The 13,858-nt window shown below is 44.6% G+C and overlaps 1 protein-coding gene and 1 long non-coding RNA gene across 3 annotated transcripts in view; one reads left to right on the forward strand and one right to left on the reverse strand.

Annotated features, from left to right (window-relative positions):
* Nucleotides 1-13,858, reverse strand: part of ALG1 (ALG1 chitobiosyldiphosphodolichol beta-mannosyltransferase) — a 2,244,281-nt gene that overhangs the window by 863,135 nt on the left and 1,367,288 nt on the right. The window lies entirely within an intron of this gene.
* The window catches only part of LOC138566084 (uncharacterized), a 135,544-nt gene continuing 131,915 nt past the window's right edge, over nt 10,230-13,858 (forward strand). Inside the window, exon 1 of the long non-coding RNA XR_011301839.1 lies at nt 10,230-10,295. This is a non-coding gene — a long non-coding RNA (uncharacterized lncRNA). The remainder of the gene's footprint in view (nt 10,296-13,858) is intronic.

Below are 13,858 nucleotides of genomic sequence, written 5' to 3' on the forward strand. Positions count from 1 at the left end.
GCTTCCATGCCGATGGCAGATTATATACCACTCTAGATCACAACAAACAAAATAGATGTTATGATAAAGCATTAAGGGATGCTAAAGGAACATTAAGGCAAAACATAAGATACATTAATAAAAATCATAAGCAAGTGGAAGATCAAATAATTCTCATTAAGAAACCTAAGAATAATGCACAATAATTTGGCCAAAAGAGATTGACTTTTCTATAAAAATGCAGAGTGGCAAACAATGTTTGAAATCCTGAGGAAGGGTGAGTCAAGGACATTTTGGAGCTGTTGTCTATGGCGTAAGGCACTTTAGCGTAAGGCGCTTTATAAATCAATAAAATACAAAATACAAATACTATTGAGCGGAACAAATCATCATTGGTCACTAATTAGATCAATGAAAGGGGGTGATTGAACAGATTGAGAAGATGTAGGAGAAAAGCATGGTTAAAGTGACTTCAGAACAAATAAACTAAAAGGAAATTGCAACATAACATTTGACACAAAAGGTGTAATTGATGTGATACAGAAGTTAAAAAAACTCTGGAGCCCCGCGACCAGATGGCCTATGAAACGCAGTCCTACGAACACATCTGGAGATATGGGCCGAAACATTAACAGTCTTGTTTAATAAAACCTTAACCGGAAGTGACATGCCAGATTCTTGGAGGAATGCTCTATTGATGCCAGTACACAAAACTCAGTCCCTCTTGGACGTGTCTAGAAAGGCCTTTGCCTCTTTGCTATTAAAAAAAATTAGTATATTTTCTTTGGCTACCCAAGTTTATACGTGGCTTTCAAACAGGTTTTAGGGCAGGGTCTTGTACCATACATCACATTTTGACTTTAAACACACTATTGCAGCGCAGTCAAAAAACAACCCCCATTGTTTGCTCTTTACATGGATTTCAAAGCGGCATTTGATTCTGTCGATAGGCCAGCATTATTATTATATCACTTTTATAAGGTGCAACTCGTCCAAAGGCCTCAAGACCGAGGAGAGTCAAGGCCAAGAAGACAGCAGAGAGTTATGGCAAAAACGAATACATTGGAACATACCCCAGAGCTTGTTGTCTCTCTTGATCTTACTTCACGAAAATAGTAGAGTATTTGAGGCTTGGCAGCATGGGGCACAATGCAAAAGAAATAAGAACACACAGAGGGTTGAAACAAGGATGTGTGCTGGCTCACATGCCTTGCCAATTTCCCTGGTAGACTGACTGCTATCAAAAACGCACCCCTTAAAATGAGGCAGTGAGCATATGCCACAGCACGCGTATGCGGACAAAATTATAATATTGGACCATACCTTTATAGGCCAGGATAGAAGTGCTGGCATGCTTAATGTGGATTCTGAGGAGAAACTATTACAATTAAATCTAAATAAAACCAAGTACATGCATTTTGGCAGGAGCAAGAGGGCCTTCAGGCAGCTGCACATCCGAGATGGAATTATTGAACAAGTACATTCTTATGTTTATTTGGGACAGGTGACCACTACGAAAAAAAGAACTAAGATAGATAGAAGCAGCAAAGGGCCACAACCTTAATGTTGACGATTAAAAGATTTGCAGTTAGGACAGCAGGTTATGGTCTGAAGGGTATTTGTTGGCCTATAAGCAATGTGTCACGACTGCCATTCTTTGTGTGTTGTAGCCCTGCTATGATAAGGTTTTATTTTGGCTAAATGTACTAGAGAGGACTATCTGAAGAACATTGCTGGGACACCCTCAAAGCTCATCAGTGGAGATTATCGGTTTAGAAGTTCGGCTGTTTTCATTACTGCGACAAGTCTTACTTAAACAGGGTCTATTGCATATAAAGGCAATGTAATATCCTGTATGGCCAATCATAGCTCTAATATATTTGTAGAATTTAAAATACCTAATGAAAAGTTCAACTTAGAGATTAGATGGACCCCTGTAAGGAAAAAAGACAATCACCTGTTGAAATCCCTAAACAAGTGAGGTAATGGGACTGGCATTCAAATCATGAATATCTCTAAATATTGTCTGTGGATTGGCCTTCTACTTTATGATCCCCATAATTATATTTTAAAATGCCCTCCTGCTTATCAAAGATTATTTTTAATGCAGTTAAGAATTAATGTATTAATTTCCCTGGAGGTCATAGGGCCCCAGCTGAGCATTACTAAAGAAGGTCGATGCTGTAGACTATGCAAGGTTACCTACCTGCCTGAAACAGTCAGCTATGTCTTGACAAGCTGTTTAACTCAAGGAAATTAACATATGTTGTTTTTAGGAAAGTATGTACATAACCTGGATTATATCAAAACTGAGCATTTAGCATTTGTTGGGTACCAAAATATCCTTGCTTATAGCAGCACTAGGTAGTCTATGGAACCTGATTGCGAAGAGGTTAACAGAAAGGTAAGTTAATATTTAAAGACACACCCAGACTCTAGAGATCTTGGTCAGGATGATTGAAGATTATTATTGGTTTATTGTAATATCAATTCATTGATCTGTAGGATAGAACTGTGGGAATGTTTAGGAGGGAGATGTATTATTTTTTAAATAAAACATATATATATTTCATCCACGGGAACGCACCGCGGTCAGTTCGTCATAACTTCCACACATCCGCTGAATTTCAAGGGTTTTGTTGCATTAAATCTGAGCAACGTAACAGCACCTTAGCTAAGGTTTTTCAGTGAATTTCAAAGGTTTTGTTATACCATAGTTTATTCAAAGCCACTAGCCATGGCCTTCGGCTCTGGCCACTGTACCTCTTGTACCAAAAAGATTTCTCTGGGGCCCACTAGTTATGGGCAGTGGCTCAACGTGGCCAATGTTCATGTTCCTCCTATAGGCTTTCTTGGGGCCCCTAGCCCGGCCTCTGGACGTGGCAACTGTGCATGTTGCACCAATAGGATTTCTTTGGGGCCCAGCGAGCAGGGCCATTGGCACAAAGATCCATTTCCCCTGCCTAATAGATGTGATCACATTAGATGTCCCCCATTTATTTGTTTCCAGTTTCCACTAGCCTGATAATTTTCGCAGTAATTACTGGGATAATCTGACAATTACTGCTGATGAATGCAGTTAATTTAATGTAAGATACCTGTGCCACCATTACCGTGGTAAATATTGCAGTAATCAGGATTACTGCGGTATTACCCCGTTAATACAAAAATGTTCAGACTGAAACTGACTCCCCAAGCGACCTCCAACTCCCTAACTTTACATGGTGTCCTCTTTCCTCCTTTGCACCTCTAACCTGTTGCCATTTCGTCTTTTTTCAGCCTCCCAATAGCTTCCCCCCCCCTTTCCGTTTTCGCATTGCCCAGGTAATAATTGCTAATCGCTTGCATATAGCAGAAAAAAAGGATTTTTTTTTCATTTCTGAAAAGCCTCGATGCACTGTGGGACACATTTATAGCTATAGTTTAGAAAGATGTCGACACCCCATTCTCCGTTAAATATTTTTTTTTTTTTAAATTCAAAGTTTATTGAGTTTATACAAGTTGAACATTCACTTACATTGCGATGAAGAAATTTCAGTGTATAAGTAGAAAGAGCACAAGAGAGAAGTATCATCAACATAAATCCTGTACAGTATTTCCTGAAAAGTGAACAGTATAGTGAACAAGAACAACAACGCCCAGTCGCACCCCTCCCCCTCCCCCCTCCCCCCCCTTCTCTAATATCTCCAAATAAATGGTTGGGAAACCTCCTTGCACAGCGAGACAACACCAGAGAACTTCGAATATGAGTATGATGACCGACCATTACACATAACGCAACTCAGAGAGCCGCCACAACAAAAATCTTCATTTGTTACTATTATTGGCACAAATCACAACAATGTATTGCACACTTTGTCTTTACGGGGCATGCTTGGCTCTAAACTCAGACCAGGCACTTTCAACATTAGTACGATCTCCGCGTAACGTAGCGGTCAGGCAGTCCATTCTGTAGAGATTCTGTGCCACCCCAAGCCATTCGGTTTTACTAGGGAGCTTGGGCCGCTTCCAAACCATGGTGAGGCAAGCTATTTTAATTAGTGGATGGAATAACACCCGGCATCTCCCGGAAATTGAGTCAACGCTTCATGCCCAAGTTGTTTCGTACCTGGCCCAATTCCGTCCAACGGTTTTAGCTTTGCGTTTTGAAGACATTTGGACTTTTTCTTTATGAGAAAATGAATGGGAGAAGGCCATAAAGAGTGTTTTTTAAACTTTCTTAATAACTTTTACATTTAACAAATCACTCCCACAATATCCAGTTTGGGAGGGCACGTGACAACATTTTGTTTGCATATTATCATCCAAATCCGTCATGCAAGTCAAAAGTTATTAGCAATTCAATTTTGGGGTTTGCCATGGAACTTGACACTCAACTTAACTATAGAGCGGCAAAATATGCATTATGTATGGGATACAATACTCACCGTAATTGTATTTCTGATGCTTGTATTTGCTTAGATTCACATGTTGGGCATAGGCCGACATCTAGTGGAAGCTGCTGAATATTACAGTTGTTGTTTTCGAAACTTGAAAAGGGACGTCGACAGGGCGTGCCAGTAATACTATCCCGAGTGCGAGTGTGACGTCAACTGTACCCAAGGTCCTTCACGCGTCGCGATCCATCAGATGGTTTTGTTTCTGACATGAGGTAGCATGAAGTGTAGTGTGAGTCCAGGTGTATTAAAGCAGATGTGATCAGATATGGCTCATATAAACATCCATGCACATTCTCTCCAAGGGGAGGAAGGGTGGGCGCATATGAAATACGGTAAGTAATGTATCCCTTCTGAGACTTGTGGAATCTGCTTGGATTTCATGTTGTGCATAGATTAGCCAGCTGTGTTAGGCGAAGGTGGTGGGTAGTGAGAAGGTCCAGCGGCAAAGAACAAGTTACTCTCTTACTTGGTAATGTTCTTTCGATGGGATGGTCCGACGACGTATTCCATATCTATGACAGTAATCACCGCAGCACAGCTGTGGTGATTACTGTCATAGATATGGAATACGTCGGAGGACCCAATCCCCTCGAATAGATGTTTTAGAACTGCTTGTCCCACCTGTGTATCTGCTTTGTAATGAGTGTCAATGCAGTGGTGCCAAGTAAAAGTGTGTACTGAGCTCCATGTAGTTACTTTGCAAATGTTGCCCGGCAGGACATTTGCGATGAAAGCCGAAGTAGCTCCTGTACCCCTTGTGGAGTGAGCTCTTGGTGTGAAAGGCAGTGTTTTGCTCGATAATAATCAACAGAGCTGTATGCTTTTGGCTATCCATTTGGAGATTGCATTCTTTGAAATGCAGTCTCCTTCTCTGCCTGGTGCTACAGAGACAAACAGATGGTCTGTTTTCCTCAGCGGCCTGGTCTTGTTTACATAGTAAAGGACCGCTCTCCTTACATCTAGTGTATGGAGTTTTTTCTCAGCTGAGCTTGTAAGGTTCTGGTAGAAGTCCAGTAGCTCAATGGATTGGTTCACGCGAAATTTTGAAATCAACTTAGGTGAAAACCTAGGGTGTGTTCATAAAACCAATTTATCCTAGTGTATGACAAAGAATGGGTCCTGCACGGACAATGCTTGAAGTTCACTAACCCTTCTTATGGATGTGATAGCCACTAAGAAGGCAGTATTATATGACAGGTGTTTTAGACTTGACTTATGCATAGGCCCAAAGGGGAGTCCCCTGAGCTTTGCGAGTACTACATTGAGATCCCAGCCTGGCGGTGAGTTTGAAATAGGAGGGTGGAGTCTTTGGACTCCCTCCATGAATGCTTTAATGACGGAAACTTAACACCACGATACTTTACTTTGAGAGGTGGTTTAAGCTGATAAAGCTGAATGGTGGACCTTTATTGAGTTAAATACTAACCCAGAGTCTAACACGTGGAGCATATAGTCTAGAATGTGGGATGGGATACATTCTATGGGGTTTATTTGTTTAGACTGGCACCAAACAACAAATCTCCTCCACTTGTCGAAATAACAGTGTCTTGTGTTTGGTTCACATGACTCCTTGAGGATATCCATACACCTCTGTGGAAGATTTAGGTGTCCAAACACTATGACCTCAGAAGCCATGCTGCCAGGTTCATAGAGTGAGGTTGAGGGTATACTGACATTCCCCCGTGTTGGGTCAACAGATTGGAGTGGCACAGGAGTTTGATGGGATTGCTCATCGCCAGTTTGCGCATATGTGGATATCATGGTGGTCTTGCCCACATCGGAGCAACTAGGATGAGTGTCATTTGTTCCTTGTGCATCTTGTTCACTACCCTGTTCATTAAAGGAGTTGGGGGGAAAAGCGTAAGCAAATTTCCCTGACCAGCTCATCCATAGGGCATTCCCCTTGGAGTCTGGCTGGGGAAACCAGGACACGAAGTCTGGGCATTGCTTGTTTTCTCCTGTAGCAAACAAGTCTAGTGTGGGGTAACCCCACTGTGAGAAGATGTGGTCTACGACACTTGTGTTTAGTTGCCACTCCTGTTCCTCTGGTAGGGGTTCTCTGCTTAGCGAGTCTGCCAGTGTGTTGAGTTCCCCTGGAACATGTTGGGAGGATAGAAACATCCCCCGCCCGAGTGCCCATTTCTATACTCTCTGTGCTAGTTTGGAGAGATTTGGAGAATGTGTGCCGCCCTGATTGTTGATGTAAAACATAGCAGTGGTGCTGTTGTTAAGGTCAGTTGTGCTTCGAATGCCTGAAGCGCTCTGAATACTGCTAGAAGTTCCAGCAGGTTGATGTGGTTCTGTGCCATGACAGGAGTCCACAGACCACGTGCTGTGAGATGAAGGTGATGTGCCCCCCAACCAGAGAGTGACGCGTCTGTTATTACCGCTTGTACCTCCAGGTTGTGGAAGGGTTTTCCCATCAAAAGATTCTCCTTTGTCCACGAGCGCATGTTTTGTACTAGTGTTGGCGAAACAACCACTAGATCGTCCCACTGACCGCTTGCCTGAGACCACTGTTTCACCAACCACTCCTTCATGGGGCGCATGCGCAAATGTGCGTGTGGGACCAGGTAAATGCAAGATGCAACCATGCCTAGCAAACGCATAGCTTTGCGTACGCTTGTCCCGTGACTGTCTTGATATTGATGTATTTGCAGTAAAATATTTTGTACTCTTTCCTTTGATGCAAAGACTAGCCCTTCTTCTGTGTTTATGACAGCTCTTTGGTCTTGTTTAGTACTAGGCTTGATTTTTTTCTCACTTATTGAGAAGCCCCATTTGAAGAGAAGGTTTATGGTTCTTTGAGTATTTTGCCTGCAAATTAGGGGAGACTCCCCTGTAATAGGATTACCTGACTGCGCAGGTACGCTGTCATCATCGCCAGTACCTTGGTGAATACCCTTGGAGCGGAAGCTATGCCGAAGGGTAGCACCTTGAATTGGTAGTGCGGTTTTGCTATCTTGAAACGCAAGAATCATCTGTGCGCTGGGAACATTGAAATATGAAAACTGGCATCTTTCATATCCAATGTTGTCATGTAGTCCCCCTGCTTTAGCAGTGTGATTACTTCTTGTAGCATTGTCATGCTGAATTATTGTGGCTTGACATAGGTGTTTGCAGGGCGTAGGTCTAATACTGGGCGCATTGTTAGATCTTCCTTTGGCACAAGGAAGTAGGTTGAATAGATACCCTTGTTTACAAGGTTCGCTGGGACGATTTTGATGGCGTCTTTGAGTAACAGCGTTGTGACCTACTCATGGAGGATGCGTTGCTCCTCTTCGGTGGTTGGTTTTTGACGTGGGGGATGGTTTGAGGGTCGCTGAAGTAGTTCCACGCAATAACCGCCCGCTACGGGACCTGAAGCGGGGGGTCATTGTTTAGGAGGTGTAACTCTACCTCTGGAAGTGGAGGACCACCCCCGGCCAAGAGATCTGCTCTGGCCTCTTTGAAAACCCTGCGAAGCCTGTCCGTGATTGTTACCCCAGGATGAGCCCTGGCCTTGTCCATAACTGGTATATGGAGACAAGGGGACATCCTACCTCGTAACATTCATGACATTATATTGTTTATAAAATGTCAAAAATAATTTTAAGGATCTAAATAGCATTCATTATTTTGCTGTTGACACCCAAACTCTGATGTGTGTTAGTTTCGCAGGATCAGTCTGCAAAAATGCAGAGAAACATTGGGTTTCTTTCAAACAGCTTTATTGTATTGGGTGTTATCTTTTTTCTCTGTTGCTATTTCATTTTCTGTTCTTAGTTTTAACATAATTTTGTGTGTATATAAATACAGTGCAAAATGTTTCTTGAATACATATAGACAAACAAGTGTTCAGTGTAAAGCAAACAGTAGTATTGCAAGTGCTGGAACCGTCAAAGCAAATTACAGATGGTAAAACGTAAACATTTTAGGCACTTGCAAACACAGGGTCTCCAGAGCTACTTGTTTAGCTCTGGTTCTATACTTCTGTGATACAGAGCCTATGCATGTGTCCTAACATCAACTGAAAGCAAGAGATAAACAATCCATATGTCTACACCTGGGGGATCTGCCCTCGGTGTAAGCTGGAATTCTCAGCAACAAGAAGTGCTAGGTCCAATTGCATTTGGCTCCTGGTGGGTACGCCTTTTTCCGGGCCTCGGATAGTGTCTTTATAGGGGATGGGAAAAGGGGGAAAGGAAACACATGAGTAGTGTTTTAAAAAGTGGTTTGAAATCCAAAACTAGAACCTAGAGAGATAGATCACTAGGTGCATGGGTGCAGAATAAAAAGGACAGAGACTGACATCTCTGTCATTCTCAAGGCAGTGAAGGCACTAACCTTGGGTGTGTCCTTGGGAATTGGTGGATGCGAGCGGACGGGGACCAATGCCTATGTCCTCCTTGTTGGCTTCTGGTGATGTTAAAGTATTTTGTGGCTGTGGTTGCTGTACTTGAAGTTAGTACTGGGCCAGAGTCTGACGTTCTGCTCGGAAAGTATATCAGGGCAGGTTCAGTGGTGTGGTACTGGCCACAACTCCATTGTGTCGCATATCCGTGAGTATGGTTGGGCACAGGCCCTATGGTCATAAACAGGCCGTTAGCTAAGAACATTTATTTTACCTTGAGTAATGCGTCTTGTCGGTTTGGAAAAGGCAGATGCTCTGTTTCTGTTAATGGGCTATTCTTCTGGTAAGGCAGGGATCCTTTTTTGACATGCGTTAGTGCTGAAGCTGTGCTGTGCAAATGGAAGGAAGGAAAACCAGCATTTGAAACTGGTGCGAGCATTGGGGTGAGACCTGCGATAGCAGTGCTTTGCCAGGCCGTACGATAATCGCGTGTCTAACTGCATTGCTCATACGGAAAGTTTTACCTTTTTGTTTGAAGGTGTTTAGCAGAACCACAGCGTCTGGTGGAAAGCAGCTTGCTCGGTCTCCCGATGCTGTGAAGCAGTATAGCACAGTGGACCGTGCATGCAATGGATATAAGTATAAGCTCCACTGTGCATGCGCGGACATGTTGGCAACGTTCTGGTGCTCATTGTTATAGCAATGCAGTACACAAATTGTGTTAATGTGGAGGATGAGCAGTGCAGAGGCAGATAAGTGTCTTGCACAAACGTTAAACGCATAAATGCTTGCAAGGCCCACAAAATCTCATGGTGGCAATATGACTCACAGGAAATACAAGATGGAAGAGGTCCCGGTATCGATTTAACCCCACGGTAATCCGTTGTGCACTTAACTTCAATTGGAGTGAACTGCCACTAGTTGGGTGATTTAATGTGCAATGAGGTTGTGTTCAAAGGTAAGAGGGAGAGTGATAAAGTGGCTTGTTGTTGGTGGGCCATAATTCCTGTGTGAGGAAGTGGGGATGTCCTAACCAGTGACAGCAGCATGTAGGTGGGAGTAGTGGGTTGGTGTAGACCGCACTCCCAAATAACAACTGTCATTGGCGGGTGAGCCGCCGTACTGCCTTACCAAATGTGAGGATAGCACAGGGGCAACGTGCTCGCCTTGGAAGTAAGACGGCACAGAGCAACATAGGCCCGTGTCCGCGCTTAGAAATCCCTGGGTATTAAGCTCGTTATAAATAAGCTTTCATATCACCAGGAAACTTCGTGACCCTTGCAAGTATTTATACGTTTTACGGTTGTGCAAGACACTTATCCGCATCCGCACTGCTCATCCTCCACATTAACACAATTTGTGTACTGCATTGCTACAACGAGCACCAGAACGTTGCCAACATGTCTGCGCTTGCGCAGTGGAACTTATACTTTCTCCAGCGCATGCGCGGTCCACTGTGCTATACCGCTTCACAACGTCAGGGGCACAAGCAAGCTGCTTTTCATCAGACGATGCAGTTCTGCCAAACATCTTAAAACAAAAAGGTAAAACATTCCGTATGAACAATGCAGTTAGACACACGGTTATCATACAGCTCAGCAGACCACTGCTATCGCAGGTCTCAGCCCAATACAAATTACTATACGCTCGCACCAGCACCAGTTTCAAATGCCGGTTTTCCTTCCTTTCATTTGCACAGCACATTCACTTCAGCACTAACGCGTGTCAAAAAACGAAAACCAATATCCCTGCCTTACCAGAAGAATAGCCCATTAACTGAAACAGAGCATCTGCCTTTTCAAAGCAACAAGACCCATTACTCAAGGTAAAATACCTCTGCTTAGCCAACGACCTGTTTATGACCATAATAGGGCCTGTGCCCAACCATACTCACTGATATGCGACACAAATGCACTAGTGGTCAGGTCCACCACTGAACCTGCCCTAATATAATTCCAGAGCAGAGCGTCAGACTCTGGCCCAGTGCTATATGCAAGTACAGCGACCACAGCCAGTGGTGGAAATGGAAAAAATGTGGTGGGGGATCCCACAAGTGCTGGAGTGGGGGAGGAGTTGGTTGGGGGTGTAGGGGTGTGGGGGGGAAGGGGGGGCGAGGGGGCGTGGTCTAGAGGGGGCGGGGTTGGTAGTGGCCATCCGATCAGACAAAAACTTTTAAAAATAAAGGAAAAAAAGCGCCCACCACGGCAACATTACCTTTTACCACCGACCAGGGCTTTAAGTGGGCCGGGGCGGCGGGGCCCACTAATCTCCCCTGCCAGCCCCAGCCACTACACGAAAAGGATTTTTTTCTGAAGCCTGAAGCACTCACTAGTGTGCGAAAGCTTCAGGCTCCAGAAAAAAATGCCTTTCAGCCACAATGGTGGCGCTGCACCTGCGAGGCATCCCTTTAAGCAGGAGATACCCGTGGGCCAGCGCCACCATTATGGAAAAAACGTGAGGCCGCTGGAAGCTGAGGCCGTTTTCCTGAAGACTGAAACTCGTGGGAGTTTCAATCTTCAGGAAAACCATCTCAGCTTCCAGCGGCCTCACCCTTTCAGCCTTAATGGTGATGCTGCCCCTACCCAGCTGGCAAGTGGCCGCACCACCATTAAGGCTGAATAGGCGAGGCCCTGTCCCCTGCCAGGCAACCCTATAGAAAATAAATGCAGAGATCAACGCTCTATCCCCTATGGGGAGAGGGTGTTGATCACTAGAAAAGGATGCCTGGCAGGGGTGCCAGTGGCCCATTGAGACGGGGCTCCTCGTCCCCTTGACGAGCCCTGGCTCATTTTGTAGTGCCAAAAAAAGAGGAAAAAAAACGCCCGCGACGGTAACTTGCCGTTTACCGCCCGCTACATGTACAACTGATTCCTTTCAGTTGTACATGTAGCGAGCATTGTGCATTGCACATCAGTGCCAAAGCCGTAGTGGGCGTTTTATTTTCTTTTTCTTTTTTACAGCGTGGTTCAAGGGCTTGGGCGGCTGACTCTGGCCGGATCCCGAGATCCGGCTACACATCTGGTGCCGGATCTCGGATCCGCCGAGAGCCGGCCCAATGACCAGCACTGACCACAGCCACAAAATACATTTAACATCACCAGAAGCCAACAAGGAGGACATAGACATTGGTCCCCGTCCTGCTCGCATCCACCAAGTCCCCAGGACACACCCAAGGTAAGTGCCTTCCCTCCCTTGAGGATGGCAGTGTTCTAGTTTTGGTTTTCAAACCACTTTTTTAAAACACTACGCATATGTGTGTCCTTTCCCCTACCCCTAAAGAGACACTACCAGAGGCCCGGAAGAAGGCGTACCCACCAGGAGCCGAAACACTATTGGACCTAGCACTTCTTGTTGCTGAGAAGTCCAGCTTACACTGAGGGCACATCCCCCAGGCGCAGACCTATGGATCGGTCATCTCTTGCTTTGATTTGATGTTAGAACATATGAATAGGCTCTGTGTTAATGTTAATGTTAAAAGATATTTGTACCGTGCACTATCACCACCGGAGTGGTCCCTTGGCGCTCTGGCAGCTCTGAAAAAGGGAAAAGGGAGGGTGAGTTAGTGGGAAGAAGATGGAAAAGTGCAAGAGAGCAGTGATGTGCTGTTGGCGGCCTCAGCCCAGTGGGCCCGTTGGCTGAGCCTGAGGTGTTTTACGGTCAGTAGTCATCGTGTACTGTTGTGCAAGTCTACGTGTGTTTTGTTTTGTTGTTGTAGTGTAGTGAACTTTGGGCGGTTTGTTGTGCAGTAGGCTTGTGGTTGTGTTTGGTTAGAATTTGAGAGGTGTATGCAGAGGGGGGAGATTGTTAGTGGATTGGTTAATTGGCATTGCTGTCCGGAATTGAGGCACTGAATTTCTGTATTCTCTCCAGGTGGGGGTGTGGGAGCATTTCTGCATCTCTGTCCTGATCTGGGCCTGTCCGATACTCACAGTCCCTTTCACACATGGCCTCCACTCCCATTCATAACCTTACCCAAGTTCGGCCTCGGCCACCTACGTGACACTTGTTTGCAAGTGGGGCCGGCAGGCGTATGTGCGTCCCTTCAAATCTGGCCCAGAGAGTATTCCCAATTGAGTTGAAGCGTGGCCTTGACTAGTCCAGGCCACTCCATCCATATGTGGCGTGTGGTGGCATTCATCATCTTATTCAGTTCTCTTTGCAGGCTATCGTTCCCAGCCCTTTCGCAACGTGGCACATGCCAGTGTTTGCATCATCACCGGGCGCGGTACCTGCCTTCATTCACAGCTCATACGGTCAGTGTCCATGCCAATGTTCACAACTTAGTTCAAGTGTGGTGAGTGCTAACATTCACACTACTCTATACAAGTATGATACCTGGTAGCAATTATGAGGAGGGTGAGGTTGTTGGCTGGGGTTGGTAAGGTAGGCTGATTTCTGTCCTTATGGGTGTTGCTTGTGTTCTATCTGATTTAGAGTCGTCTCTCTTGTTGTGGTAAGAGTTTCTCTGGATCGGTTCTGGGTGTTGTCAGTGTCCTCTTAAATTTAGTCATCCTTATCTTTGCGTCACAGAAGTAAAGAACCAGAGCAAAACAAGTAGCTCTGTAGACCCTGTGTTTGCAAGTGCCAAAAAAAAGTTTATGTTTGACCATTTGTAATTTGCTTTGACGGTTACAGCACTTGCAATACTACTGTTTGCTTTACACTGAACACTTGTTTGTCTATATGTATTCAAGAAACATGACAGTTTCTATACTGTTTGCACTGTATTTATATACACAAAACATTATGTTAAACTATGAACAAAAAATAAATCGCATCTGAGAAAAAAAGATACATAACAGCCAAAACAATAAAGCTGTTTAGATAGAAACCCAATGTTCCTCTTTATTTTTGCAGACTGATCCTGCGAATCCAAAACATATCATGGGTGCCAACAGCAAAATAATTAATGCTATTTAGACCCTTGAAGTAATTTTTGACATTTTACAAACAATGCAATGTCATGCATGTTATGTGGTAGGATACACCTTTGTTGCATATACCTTGATCCCTTAATCCTCCCACATAGAGGGCAGTCTCTCCTGTTACCTCTTGTCCATAACTGGAACCCTTTTGTGAGTTCTGGCCTTGAAAGCAGTGAAAATTG

The sequence above is a fragment of the Ambystoma mexicanum genome, chromosome 2p (genome assembly GCF_040938575.1).
Source record: "Ambystoma mexicanum isolate Mex_15411 chromosome 2p, UKY_AmexF1_1, whole genome shotgun sequence".
Taxonomy (NCBI): Eukaryota; Metazoa; Chordata; class Amphibia; order Caudata; family Ambystomatidae; genus Ambystoma; species Ambystoma mexicanum.